General features: G+C 40.3%; 1 protein-coding gene across 2 annotated transcripts in view; it reads right to left on the minus strand.

The window, feature by feature from the left end:
- arhgef9a (Cdc42 guanine nucleotide exchange factor (GEF) 9a) overlaps positions 1–10,815 on the minus strand; it is a 349,853-nt gene extending 339,038 nt beyond the window's left edge. For both annotated transcript variants that reach the window (XM_060832122.1, XM_060832124.1), the window contains exon 1: positions 10,506–10,815. The gene's annotated coding sequence lies outside the window, so the exon portion shown is untranslated. The remainder of the gene's footprint in view (positions 1–10,505) is intronic.
- Positions 10,816–14,931: the final 4,116 nt, after the last annotated feature.

A 14,931-nucleotide genomic window follows, 5' to 3' on the forward strand; every position in this document is an offset into this window, starting at 1 on the left:
AGAATTTGAGGAAAAGTCTTTTTCACCCAGAGAGTGGTGGGGGTCTAGAATGTGCTGCTGAGAGGATAGCTGAAGTGGGAAAACATTTGAAATGTCATAACATTCAAGGCTATGGACCATGTGCTGGAAAATGGGATTATTGTAGATAGGTTCGTGCAGACCTCATGGGCTTGAGGGCCTCTTCTGTGGTGTATGGCTCAGTGACTCTCTATTCAATTCGCAGTCTCAATTGCTGTTACCATTGCCAGACATCTACCCTAGTCCCTCAAAAATAATTGCACAAGTGCCAAACTTGTATGAAACCTAAAATCAGATGGTACTCTACGTCTGTTTGAGCATCATGGAACATCTACTTTCCTGAGGAAAAAGAAACAGTTAAAGTGTATTTCCAGATCAGTGCCAGACTACCATGTTCATTACTATTATTAAGACCAGCCTTTGGCAAAGTTCCCTTAATTTGTTACAGTTCGGAATGGAATGCCCCTAATTGTTAAGGTCCCAAGTGAGGAGCAATGAACCATCACCCCTTCTTTATTCACCCAAGCTCTTGGTTGGTTGCAAAAAGGTTAATATTAAAGAGATCGCTTCCTTCTGGATGTCTTCATTCTTAAGTTATCAAAATGGTGATATATTTTGGCAACAAGTGGAAGTTTTTCATTATATTTTATTGTATTTCTCATTGAAAAATGCACTTGACAATAAAATCATTCATTTATTCATTCATTCTTGCAAACAAAATGAACGTATGTTTCAAAAGGAGCTAATTCAACAAAGCTTTCTTGAATTAACAAAACAGTAAGTTTATAAATTAAACAATAGAAGAATTAGTACATAGATTGGTCGCTGAGTCATTTGCAAAGAATAGCTAGTCCCCTGTACGTTGCAGCCATTACAGTGGATATTACTGATAGCACTGACATGTATAGTTGAACAGTCAAATTTGAGATTCTTTTGTCTGATACAGATTGATTGAAATTATTTTGATTAGATTCCCTACAGTGTGGAAAGAGGCCCTTCGGCCTAATCAGTCCACACTGCCCCTCCGAAGAGTAACCTATCCAGATCCATTTCCCTCTGACTAATGCACCTAACACTATGGGCAATTCACCTGACCTGCACATCTTTGGACTGTGGGAGGAAACCGGAGCACTCGAAGGAAACCCACGCAGACACAGGGAGAATGTGCAAACTCCAAACAGACAGTCACCTGAGGCTGGAATCAAACCCTGGTCCCTGGCACTGTGAGACAGCAATGCTAACTACTGAGCCACCCCAAAATATATATTATTTTCTTAAGTATTTCGATAGAGTAGATTCCCTACAGTATGGAAACAGGCCCTTCAGCCCAACAAGTCCACACCTACCCTCCAAAGAGTAACCCATCCAAACTCATTCCCCCAAATGATGCACCTAACACCATGGGCAATTTAGCATGGCCAATTCAACTAACCTGCACATCTTTGGATTGTGGGAGGAAACCCATTCAGACATGAGGAGAATGTGCAAACTCCACACAGACAGTTGCCAGAAGTGGGAATTGACATGGGTCCCTAGCGCTGTGAGGCAGCAACCACTGAGCCACCTTGCAGTCCTGGTTCCTTTTCTTGAAGTCCTGGTTCCTTTTCATAGTGACTGCTAACTTGCTTCATTCTCTATCTGAAATGCAGGAGTATTTAATGGTTGTTCTCGAAGCTGTGACATTCACAGCACACTAATCCTCACATGAGATTATGAGGTCACTAACAAATACAGTCCATGGTTAAAGTTCACTTTTCTACATTCCTGGAAAACCAAAAACAAACATTTCTGCAGGTGTTGGTTTCCTGCTGAAAGAGGGTCAATTAGCCTTCCATTTTGGAATGGCATGGTAGCTCAGTCATTAGCACTGTTGCCTCACAGCACCAGGGCCTTGGGTTCGATTCCTGCCTTAGGTGACTGTGTGTGTGTGGCATTTACACATTCTCCTGTGTCTGTTCCAGTTTTCTCTGGGTGCTCTAATTTCCTTCCACAGTCCAAAGATGTGCAGGTCAGGTGAATCGGCCATGCTAAATTGCTCATAGTGTTAAGTGCATTAGTCTGGGTGGGTTACTCTTTGGAGGGTCGGTGTGGACTTGTTGGGCCAAAGGGCCTGTTTCCACACTATAGGGAATCTAAACTAATCTCTTCCTTTTCATTCTTTCCCTGACTCCGTGCAGGTATGGCATTCCATGGGCCCACACAGGGTTCTCCACAAAAAAAAATCACTAAATTTACTTCAGCAGTCAATTGTAGGCTGTAGCAATCTTCCTTTAAAAAATATGTCAAAATTAAAAATTTTATAAATTCAATCAGGGGATGTGAGCATCACTGGCTGGCCAGCATTTATTGCCCATTTCTAGTTACCCTTAAGAAGATGGCCATGAGCTACCTTGTAGATACACACATATTGCTGTGGAGTGTCAATGGTTGAGGGACTGAATGGTTGTTGATGTGGTGCCAATCAAGAGACTGTTTGTCCTGGATAGTATCAAGCTTCTTTTCTTAAATTTTATTTATTCATTTGTGGGAGATAAGCGTCGGCTGAGCCAGCATTTGTTGCCTGTTCCTGATTCTCATTGAGAAGGTGGTGGTGAATTGCCTTTTTAAACCACTGCAGTCCACATGCTGTAGGTTGACTCACAATGCCATTAGGGAGGGAATTCCAGGATTTTGATCCAGTGTCAGTGAAGGAATGCTGATATACTTCCAAGTCAGGATGGGAAGTGGCTTGGAGGGGAACTGCCAGGTAGTGGTATTCCCATGTATCTGCTACGCCATACTTCTGGATGGAAGTGGTCGTGGGTTTGGAAGGTGCTATCTAAGGATCTTTGGTGAATTTCTGCAGTGCATCTTGTAGATTATATACACTGCTGCTAGTGAGCATCAATTATGGAGGGAGTGAATGTTTGTGGGTGTGTTGCCAATTAAGTGGGCTGCATTGTTTTGGGTGTTGTCCCACTTCTTGAGTGTTGTTGAAGCTGCACTCAGGCAAGCAAGTGGGGAATAATCCATCACATTCCTGATGAAGGTCTCTGGCCCAAAACGTCGATTCTTCTGCTCCTCTGATGCTGCCTGACCTGCTGTGCTTTTTTAGCAACACACTCTCGACAATATTGAATCACATTCCTGACTTTTGCTTTGTAGGTGGTGGACATGGGGAATTAGAATGAGGAGCAAAGAAATGGCAGAAGGATTCAACACAAAGAACCTCAGAGCTGTGCAGCATGGAAAAGAATCCTTCGGTCCAACTCGTCCATGCCGATCAAATATCCTAAATTAATCGAGTACCATTTGCCAGCATTTGGCCCATATCCTTCCTCTTCATATACCCATCCAGATGCCTTTTAAACACTGTAAATGTACCAGTCTCCACCACTTCCTCTGGCAGCTCATTTCATACATCACCTACTGTGTGAAAAAGTTACCTCTTAGATCCATCTTAAATCTTTCCCCTCTCACCTTAAAACCATGCCTTCTAGTTTTGGACTCTCCCAGCCCAGGGAAAAGACCTTGTCTATTCACCCAATCATACTTTGGTACTGTCTTCACAAAAAGAGAGCACAAATAACCTCCCAAACATTTGATAGTGTCAAAGATCTAGTGTGCAGGCAGAATTGAAACGAAGAATTATTAGTAAGATAATAGTGCTTGGGAAATTATTGACTTAAAGGCTAGGGCTGATACACTACATCAAATTATCTAAATTATTTTGCACCCTTTTTGCATCTTCCTCTCAACTCATAATCCTGCCCACATTTGTTTCATCAGCAAACTTGGAAACGTTGCATTTGCTTACCTCATCTAGGTCATCAATATATATTGTGAATAGTTGGAGCCCAAGCACTAAAGGAAGTGGCCCTGGGAATATTGGAAGCATTGGTGGTCATCCTCCAAAATTTTATCAATTTTGGAGCAGTTCCAACAATTTGGAGGTTTTGCAAATGTAACCCATTAATTTGAAAAGAGAGGGATTAATAAAAAGAATTACAGACCAGTTAGTCAAACGTCAGTAATGGGGATAATGCTCAAGTCTATTACAAGAGATGAGATAACTGAAATTTGGAAATAATTTACAAGATTGGACAAGCCAATATGAGTTTAGGAAAGGAAAACCATGCTCAACAAATCTACAGCAATTTCCTTGCGCATGTAACAAGTGGAATAGATTAGTAAGATGTGATATAGTTGGATTTTTAGAAGGCTTTTGATCAGATTCCTCATAAGAGGTTTGTGGGCAAAGGTAAGTACGCAGAATAGAGAATGATATATTGCCATGGACTGAAAGTTAAATGACAAACAGAAACCAGAGATTGGGAATAAACAAGCCTTTTTTTGAGTGGCAGTCAGTGACTAGTGGGCTACCACAAGGGTCAGTGCTTGGGCTCCAACTATTCACAATATATATTGATGACCTAGATGAGGTAAGCAAATGCAATGTTTCCAAGTTTGCCGATGAAACAAATTTGGGCCGGATTATGAGTTGAGAGGAGGATGCAAAAAGGGTGCAAGATAGTTTAGACAAGTTGAATGAGTGGGCAAACACCTGGTAGAACCTGTATAATGGGGCTAAACATGAAGTTATACACTTTGGCATGAAAACAAAAAGGAAGAGTATTATTTACATGGTGATAGATTGGAAAGGGTAGATGTACAATGGGATCTGGGTGTCCTTGTACACCTGTCAATGAAAATAAACAGGCAGTAGAACAAGCATTCATTCTCAATGGGATTTGAGATCAGAAGTGGGAATATCTTACAACTTATGGAGTATTGTAAGCAGTTTTAGTCTCTATACCTAAGACAGAAAAATATATAACTGCCACAGGGGAATTGCAGGAAAGCTTCCTGTTTGTCGTTTAATTTTTAGTGCATGACAATATATTATTCTCTATCCCATGTACTTTAACTTTGCTCATAAACCTCTTTTGAGGAATCTGATCAAAGGCCTTCTAAAATCCAAATATACCAAATCCACTGATTCACCCTTATCTATTCTACTTGCTACATGCACAAAAAAACATCACCATAGATTTGTTAAGTTAAGGTTTGTTTTGTGAGGAGAGCTGATACTTGTATTCTCTATAATTTAGAAGAATGAGAGGTAGTCTGGTATACGCATATGAAATTCCAACAGGACTGAATATTGGCTGCAGGGAGGATGTGTACCCTGGTTAGAGAGTCTAGAATCAGGAGATGCAGCCTCAGGATAAGGGGTAGACCATTTAGGAATGAGATGAGGAAATGTCTCTTCTCTAAAAGGATAGTTAATCGAATGGAATTCTCTCCAATGAAGTCATTGAACATATTCAATAAAGATTTTTTATATTTTAAAGGCACCAAGGGATATGTAGAGAAAGCAAGAATATGGCATTGAGATAGAAGATCAACAATGATAATATGAAATGGTGAAGCAGGTTTGAAGCACTGAAAGGGCCTCTCCTGCTCCTATTTTCAGTGCAGGCTTTGGACAGTCAGAAGTGAGTTACTTGCTGTAAGATTTCTAGTCTCTGACCTCCTCTGATAGTCACAGTATTTATATCACTAGTTGAGTTCATTTTCTGGTCAATGGTAATCCATAGGATGTTGATGATGGAGGATTCAGTATTGGTGATGTCATTGAATGTCGTGAGGAAATGGTTAGATTCTCGGCTTGTCGAAGATGGTCATTGCCTTGAACTTGTGTGATCCAAATGTCACTTGCTACTTGACAGGCAAGACTGGGATATTGTCCAGGTCTTACTGCATTTAGGCATGGAGTGCCTTAGTATCTGAGGAGTTGAAAATGGTGCTGAACATTGTGCAATCATCAGTAAACATTCTCATTTCTGATGTCATAATGGAGGGAAGGTCATTGATGAAGCAGTTGAAGATAGTTGAGCCGAGAATATTATCCTGAGGAACTCTTGCAGGGTTGCTCTGGAATAAAGATGACTGACCAACAACAATAACCATCTTCTTAAGTGCCAAGTATGAGTCCAAGTAATGGAGACCTTTCCCTCTGAATTGCATTAACTTGGTTTTACGAGGGTCTCTTGATGCAATGTTCAGTCAAATGTGGCCTTGATGTCAAGGGCTCTCACTCTCTCCTCACCTCTGAAACTCAGCTCTTTTGTCTGTATTTGAACCAAGACAGTAATGACGTCTGGAGCTGAGTGGCCCTGGCAGAACCCAAATTGGACATCACTGATCAGTTTATTGCTGAGCAGGTACTACTTGGCAGCATTATTGATGAGATCTTCCATCACTTTACTGATGTTCAAGTAGAGACTGAATAAGAGACTTGAAAAACCACGTAGTGGCTTTCGGTCTGTAGTGTGAAAATGAGTACAGCTCAGGAAAATATGAGCAAGCTGTCTTATCGCAACTTTTCTGGGGAAGTGATAATTTAATGGTAATGGTAGTGAACTACTAATCCAGAGCCCAGGTTAATGTTTGGGAGCATGGGCTTGATCCCCCATGGTAGACTGAGAAATTTGAGTTTAATAAAATTCAGAATTATAACATGGTCAATGGTGAACATGTGATGATTGTTATTAAAAGTTCCCATCTTCCATTAGGGAAGAAAATTTACTATCCTTACCTTGTTTTTCTGACATGTGATTCTTGGCATCAACAATATACTTGAATCCCTTTGACATGGCCTAGAGAACTAATCAATGCAAGGACAACTGCAGATGGACAACAAATGCAGGACCTGCTGGTAATGCCCATACAGGAACAAAGAAAAGTAATGTCTTATTAATTCTCTAATTGTTTTTGGACCATTATTCTCTTAATTAGATGGACATTCCCTTTATTGCTGTGTCTAAACTTCCACTTGAATCCTCAACTGTAAACAAAAGTGGGATAGCTGCAGTTTCCACTGGTGTTCTGCAGTATTTGACTGGTAGAATTTATGGAGAAACAATATAAATATCTAAATGTTGTTGTGAAGAAGCATCACTTGACAAGAAAAGTAAACTTTGATTTCTCTCCTGAGATGTTCCAGCAATTTCTGTTTTTGTTTGTGATAAACATCAAAACATTGTCAACTGCATTACTTCTGTGGGGATTTTATTGATTTCCTGCTGCTAATACTGCAGAAAATGCCCTGAAAATTAGATGCCAGGGTCAATTAATTGATTTCATGCATCATCAATCAACCTTCTTCATAAATGTTGCCGGGTATTGGAGGGTTTGAGCAAAAGGGAGAGGCTGAATAGGCTAGGGCTATCTTCCTTGGAGGGTCAAAGGCTGAGGGGTGATCTTATAGAAGTTTGCAAAATCATGTGGGACATGGATAGGCTGGATAGTTAAAGTCTTTTCCCATGGATGGGGGAGTCCAAAACTAGAGGGTTTCGGTTAAGTGAGAGGGGAAAGATTTAAAAAGGACCTATGGGCAATGGTTTCACACAGAGGATGGTGCATGTATGGAATGAACTGCCAGAGGAAGTGGTGGAGGCTGGTACAATTACAGCATTTAAAGGGCATCTGTATGGGTACATGAATATGAAGAGTTTAGAGATGGAAGAGTCAAATGCTGACAAATGGGAGTAGATTAATTTTGGATATCTAGTCGGTGTGGACAAGTTGAACTGAAAGGTCTGTTTCTATGCTGTACATCTCTATGACTCCATGACTCTAAATCATTCCAAGTCCTTCTCTCCATAAACTCATCCATATGTTTATTCAGACTTTCTGATGGAAGGCATTGATCTGAAACATTAACTCTACTTCTCTCTCCATAGATGATGAAAGACCTCCTGAATATTTCCAGCATTTTCTGTCTTTCCAACTTTAATTACACTTAGGGGTTAGTCTCAAAATTCTGGGCGCATAATGGTATACGTTCAGTGCACCTAACTCCAAGGGCTAAAGTTCACAATAAATTGAGTCTCAATTCAAAACTTAGGAGAAATCTTTGGTAAGAAGTGTAATGCCTTTCAGATATTTGAAGAGGCCTCCTGAAAAATTAACAACCAATAAGGGGTTGCATTTCTTTAAGGTATCTGGAGGCACAGAATATTTTCCCCAGCAATACTACCTTTATGCCTGGAAAACTGGCTTAACAAGCATCAATTTCACTTCCATATTGTGGCCCAGAATGGACGGTTATGGAATATCATTACCTGTTTCCTGAAAAAGTAATACCTAGCTCAACTCTTTTCAGGAACCAACCCTGGGTCATTCCCTCAGTACCAACATCAGATCAACCTTTTTGAGAGTGAACCCATGGAAATTGACTAGCCTAGTTGGAGTCCCTGGTCATACACTCGGATCCTGCAGGTACCAGTTGGTGGGAGCATTTGCTGACATCTTTAACCTCTCCTTCCTGCAATTTGAATCCTCACCTATTTCAAGAAGGCCACCATCATCGCAAAAAAAATTCATGCAGTGTGCCTTGATGACTACCTCTATAATAATGAAGTGCTTCAAGAGGCTAGTCATGACTCATATCAACTGTAGACTCTGAGCCTGCCTTGATCCCTTGACATTCACCTACCATCACAACAGGTCCACGGCAGATACCATCTTGTTGGCCCTACACCCATCCCTAAAACATTTGGATAACAAGAATACCTACATCATGCTCCTACTTATTGACTAAAGCTCTGCCTTCAATACTGTAATTCCAAACAAACTCCTCTCCAAATTCCAAGATCTAGGTCTCTGCTCTACCCTCTGCAACTGGATCCTCAACCACCTGACCCACAGACAGCAATCAGTGAAAATAGGCACCTCCTCCGTGATAATCCTCAACACCAATGTTCCACAAGTCTGCATTTCAGTTCCTTACTGTACTCCCTGTACACTCATGACTGTGCGGCCAAATTTCAATCTAACGTCATCTACAAGTTTGCTGACAACACCATCGTTGTAGGTCTGATCTCAAACAACGACAAGACAGTATACAGGAAGGAGATTGAGTGCTTTATGGTATGATGTAGAGATAACAATCTCTTCCTCAAGATCAGCAAAATAAAAAAGCTGGTCATTGACTTCAGGAAGCAAGGTAGAGGACATGCCCATGTCTACTTCAATGATGCTGAGGTGGAGATGGTCAAGAGCATCAAGCTCCTAGGAGTGATGATCACCAACAATCTGTCCCAGTCCACTCATGTTGATGCAACAATCTAAAAAGCACTGTAACACATCTACGTCATCAGGTGGCCAAGGAAATTTGGCATGTCTGGAAAGACTCTTATCAATTGTTTTATGAATGCTCCATAGAAAGCATTTTATCCAGATGCAACATAGCTTGGTATGGCAACTGCTCTGCCTATGACCATAAGAAACTACAGTGTGTTATGAACACAAGCTAGTCCATTACACAAGCCAACCTTCCATCCATTGACGTCACCAACACTTCTCGCTGCCTCAGGAAGGCAGCCAATGTCATGAAAGACTCCTTCCACCCTGGGTATAATTTCTTCCAACCTCTTTCAGAAGATACAAAAACTTAAACACATGTACCAATAGATTTAAGAAAAGCTTCTTTCCTGCTGTTATTAGACTTTGAACAGACCACTCAAATTTTAAATTTAATATTAATCTCACTCCTTGTGCACCTTCTCTGCAGCCATAATATTGTATTCCTCACTTTGTTCTATTACCCTTTGTATGGTATGATCTGCCAGTACTACACACAAACCAAAATGTTTCACTGTAACTAGGTACATGTAACAATAACAAATCATATCAAATTCATGCACTGTAAAGTTTAGATACTGAATTGATAATTTTGTTGAGTCCTTCAGAATTTTATTCATTGTCCTAATATAGGAAACCTTTGCAAATAATACACATCATAATAGCTTGCACACAGAAATCATATTCTCAACTGGATTCACTGTTGCAGAATGTTGTACAGCAAAAATTAGGTTTAAAAATTGTTTAGGAATCTATTGAATATTTTGCACACTTTATAAACTGTTCACAGAATCCTTTTAAGAATCCTTTTAAGTTTACACTCTTAATGCGAACAGAAAATATTAGTTGGGATAACCATTTGCATATCCATTTGTTACGACTGTGTGAAGTCAGTTATATTTAGAATTATTGACCTGGTCAGAGACTGATCAGGTGTAATTCTTCAGAGTTACTGAGATGATTTTATATTTTCAAACATAACTGATTGATGATTTTATATTTTCAAACATAACCGACTGCAGCAAACCTAAAATTGCAATTACATAGGTTGGATGAAAGGTTTGTTGTAACAATAACTTCCTTTCCTCGTTTAGTTCTGAAGTGTTCACCAACAGTGAACACTGTGAGTTTATTTTTTTTAAGTTTCACAGATTGGCGCTTGTATTTTCAAAAACTCATCAAGTGCAAATTGCTGTTCCTGGATGTTGGGAACACTTGAAATGCCTCGCTCTCCTTTAAATTGATCATAAGGGAGGTCTATTTTGAAAGGATAGTACTGTTAAGATCTGTGCAATTGCCGAGCCAATCTTCATCCCCTTTTTCACATAAAGAGCTCAATTGAAAGCAAAAGGACTTACCTAAATAAGTCTGAAATCTGAAGTTGTGCTGTTAAAGAATTTTTCCAGAGGCTTTGGAGTCAATGAAATCTTTGTCATTCCATTAAAGATCACTTCATGTCCTATCGTATACACTGGTCTTGAGCTTTGCGTGTTGGACAAAATGTGAACTTTTAATCTCTGCAACTTGTTTCCACCCCTCTTCCAGAGCTGTTTTTTGCTTTTAATGGACTGAATGTAAGAACGTTGCTTTGATAATAAACCACAATACGATTAAGCCTCCAAACAGTATATGTCTAATTCAGTTTCCACCTCGTTTCATAAAGTGTGGAATCCTTGGCTTTGGCTGTTCACATAGGCTTCCAGCCAGGCTTTTGCAGGCAACGGAAAGTAATGATCAGCCTAATTACTGTTTCCCCAGAGGCAAGACAATTAATGTCAAAACAGATCTTCCTCTAATTACTGGATAGTCATGGCTTCAACCAAAAGAAGTTAATCTCCATGAACATAAAAGTAAAAGTATGATGTTTAATGAAGATTGCAAAAGTTGTTTGTAAATGGCTTCCTATTTCCAATTTTTAAGAAGTGCCGTTCAACTCTTACTTTTCCCACATTAAAATGTTGGTTCTGGCCTGTACATTTAATGACCTTTTAAGTTATCTAAACATCATTTTAAAGTGTTGTTCATACATAGAAACGTCAGACAATTTCAGGAATTTGTTAAAATAAACAACATTTTGGTGTGGTCTCCCCTAAAGTTAAGACAATTGGCAAATAAAGATCTGGTTTAAATTTAAACTTTATTTTTTAGTTGGTGTTTTAACAATGCTTTTTGGCTGAATTATCAGCTTGGAGGTGCTTTTATAAATGAGTTTGCTGCAGTGAATTGTGTTTGGGGATTCAGAAACATCAACTCCCTTATCCTTCATTTGAGTAAACACTTCTGGTCAGCCCCTGAGTGAGAGTGGGCAACAGTTCGAAACATAACTGACTGCACTCAAGTTATGTTGCTAGCTGCAACTTGCATTCCATTTGCAAAAAACAACTTGCACATACATGAGCAAATATTCCAGTTCTCCACCAGTAATGCTTTCATGTTAAGAGTTTAAGAGATCGTGTTTATTTTCTTACCCGACTAAACGAATCTGAAATAAGTTTAGAAAGTATGCAAAGCATCCAGCAGCTTATCTAAACACTTTACAAAGCCAATTTCAGCTGCATTTCAACTGCCCAACATCCTGTAACTCTAAATCACGTAGCTTCCTCTTGCTTGCTAAAATATAACATGCATTCAATGGAAGGGTGACATTCCCAGCTTTATTTTCAATCAATGAGACATGAAAATCTGGTTGCATCAATATAATAACTGAATATATTTGAATCATAACAAGTATAAACTGGGAGCCTTCTAACTTGGATTGCATTATCATTTAATCTTTTGAATAAACCTGTTCCAAGTGTTTTTGTCTGTGTCAGTAACAGTAACGTCACACAACTCAGGTAAAGGCAAACACTTGGGCTCATGCCCATGGAGCAGTGAGACTTTATATTCAATGGGATAGATTCAGGACATCTAGCAGCTCAAAACTATCCATTCATGAGGGGCTGAGGGCCATCAGCAACAACAGAATTGTATTTAACCACAAACCATAACACCAAGGCATGGCACATCCCTCAATCTACCATTTTTATAAAGCTAGGGATCGATGCTAGTTCAATGATGATGGTAGGGAGCACATCAGCAGCACCTTGCCAAACACAAAAGTGAGAATACAGGAAAAACAGTATGCAATGGATAGAGCTAAGCAATCTCACAATGAACAGGTATGGTCAGAACTCGGCAGTTCACTCACATTCAGTTTAAAATGATAGTGGACAATTAAACTAATAATCAAACATGTGAATATGGGGCAGGAGCAGACCTTTCAGATCCTTGAGCCTATTCCACCATTTAATAGATTATGGCTGATCTGACTGTGACCACAAATCTGTTGTCCTGCCCACTACTAATAAACTTTCAACCTCCTGCTAAACAAAGATCTAACTACTTCTGCCTAAAAATATTAAAATGCTCTGCTTCCACTATCTTTTCAGAAAGAAAATTCCAAAGACTCACATTCCTATGGGGAAAAAAAATTCACCTCTGTTTTAAATGAGTGATCCCTGATTATTTTAAACAATAACTCCCAGTCCAAGATTGTCTCACAAGAGGAAACATCCTCTTTGGGGCGGCACGGTGGCACAGTGGTTAGCACTGCTGCCTCACAGCGCCAGGGACCTGGGTTCGATTCCCGCCTCAGGCGACTGACTGTGTGGAGTTTGCACGTTCTCCCCGTGTCTGCGTGGGTTTCCTCCGGGTGCTCCGGTTTCCTCCCACAGTCCAAAGATGTGCGGGTTAGGTGAATTGGCCATGCTAAATTGCCCGTAGTGTTAGGTTAGGGGTATGGGTGGGTTGCGCTTCGGCGGGTCGGTGTGGACTTGTTGGGCCGAAGGGCCTGTTTCCACACTGTAAGTAATCTAATCTAAATCTAAATCCTATTCTCAATAATGAAGAAGCCTAGCAAATCAGTACCAAAAGCAAGTCTAAACTATATCAAACACCTTCATCCAGATGTGCCAAATGATGATCCATCTCAGCCTTTGATACTTTGATATACTTTATATATATATATATATCAAACCATACTTTGATACTGAGGTTCCTCAGTATCACAGACACCAGTCTTCAGTGAATTTGATTTACTGTGTGATGTCAAGAAATGGGGTGAGGAGCCAAATTTTGAGAGCCCCACCCCCCCCATCCCCAATCATCTTTAGTGTTTCTCCCCTATGCTTTTTTCTTCTGGAACGTGATAGAGGCAACCATTATGGAAGACTAAAGTGAGTGGCACAGCTTTTGCTTTGTTGCAGGTGGTGAATTCTCCCTATCGAGTGCTGAGGTACTACTGAGGACATGAAGGGCTTTTGTTGTTGAGGGCTTAGGTGAGTGGGAGAAAGTGAGAGAAGATGTTACAGGCAATAGTCAGAGTGGAGAGCATGACACTTAGTGGAAGTTTGGTACAACAGCAGAAATGGGATAGGAGTGGGATATCAGTGAAAGGTGGCGAAACTTATGCTGGTAGAGTGTGGAAGGTCATTAACCTTCTTTCTTCAGTGTTGTGCATTCCTCCAGACATTGAATTCCAGGATATCCGCTGAGTGATGAGCTGTTATAAGAACATAAGAACAAAAGAACTAGAAGCAGGAGTAGGCCATCCAGCCCTTCAAGCCTGCTCCGCCACTCAATAAGATGATGGCTATTGTTTTTGTGGCGTCAGCTCCACTTACCCACGTTTTCACCATATCCCTTAGTTCCCTTATTTTTCAAAAATATATCTACCTTAGCTTTAAATGTGATTACTGAAGTAATGTCAACTACTTCCCTAGGCAAGGATTTCCATAGATTAACAACCCTCTGGGTGAATAAGTTCCTTCTCAGTTCAGTTCTAAACCTGCTTCCTCTTATCATGAGGCCATACCCCCTTGTCCAGTCTCACTTACCAGTGGAAACAGTCTATCCATTTCTAGTTTGACAATTGCCTTCACAAATTTATATGTTTCTATAAGATCGCCCCTCATTCTTCTGAATTCCAATGAATATATTCCCAATCTACTCAGTCTCTCCTCATACGTCAACCCCCTCAACTCTGGAATCAACCTGGTGAACCTCCTCTGCACCTCCTCCAATGTCAGTACATCCTTTCGTAAGTACGGAGACCAAATCTGCACATAGTACTCCAGGCGTGACCTCACCAGCACCTTGTATAGCTGCAACATAACCACTCTGCTTTTAAACTCAATCCCTTTAGCAATGAAGGACAAAATCCATTTGCTTTCCTAATTGCTTGTTGTACCTGCAAAACAACCTTCTGCGATTCATGAACAAGGACACCAGCACCCTCTGCACAGCAGCATGCTGCAACTTTTTATCATTCAAGTAATAATCTATTTTGCGATGACTCCTACCAAAATGCATGATTTCATATTTACTAACATTGTATTCCATCTGCCAGACCTTTGCCCACTCACTCAATGTATCTATGTTCCTCTGCAAAGTTTCACAGTCCTCTGCACACTTTGCTCTGCCATTCATCTTCGTGTCATCTGCAAATTTTGACACCATACATGTGGTTCCCAACTCCAAATCATCGATATATATTTGTAAATAATTGTGACCTCAACAACGATCCCTGAGGCACGCCACTAGTCATTGATTACCAGCCAGAATAGCTCTCATTTTCTCCACTCTTTGCTTCCTGTCAGCCAACCAATCCTCTACTCTACACCTAACACCATGCATCCGTATCTTCTGCAGAAGCCTCATGTGCAGCACCTTGTCAAAGGCCTTTTGGAAATCTAGGTACACCACATCTACTGGGTCCCCATTGTCTACCCTGCTTGAAATGTC

This window comes from Hemiscyllium ocellatum, chromosome 11 (genome assembly GCF_020745735.1).
Source record: "Hemiscyllium ocellatum isolate sHemOce1 chromosome 11, sHemOce1.pat.X.cur, whole genome shotgun sequence".
Lineage (NCBI taxonomy): Eukaryota > Metazoa > Chordata > Chondrichthyes > Orectolobiformes > Hemiscylliidae > Hemiscyllium > Hemiscyllium ocellatum.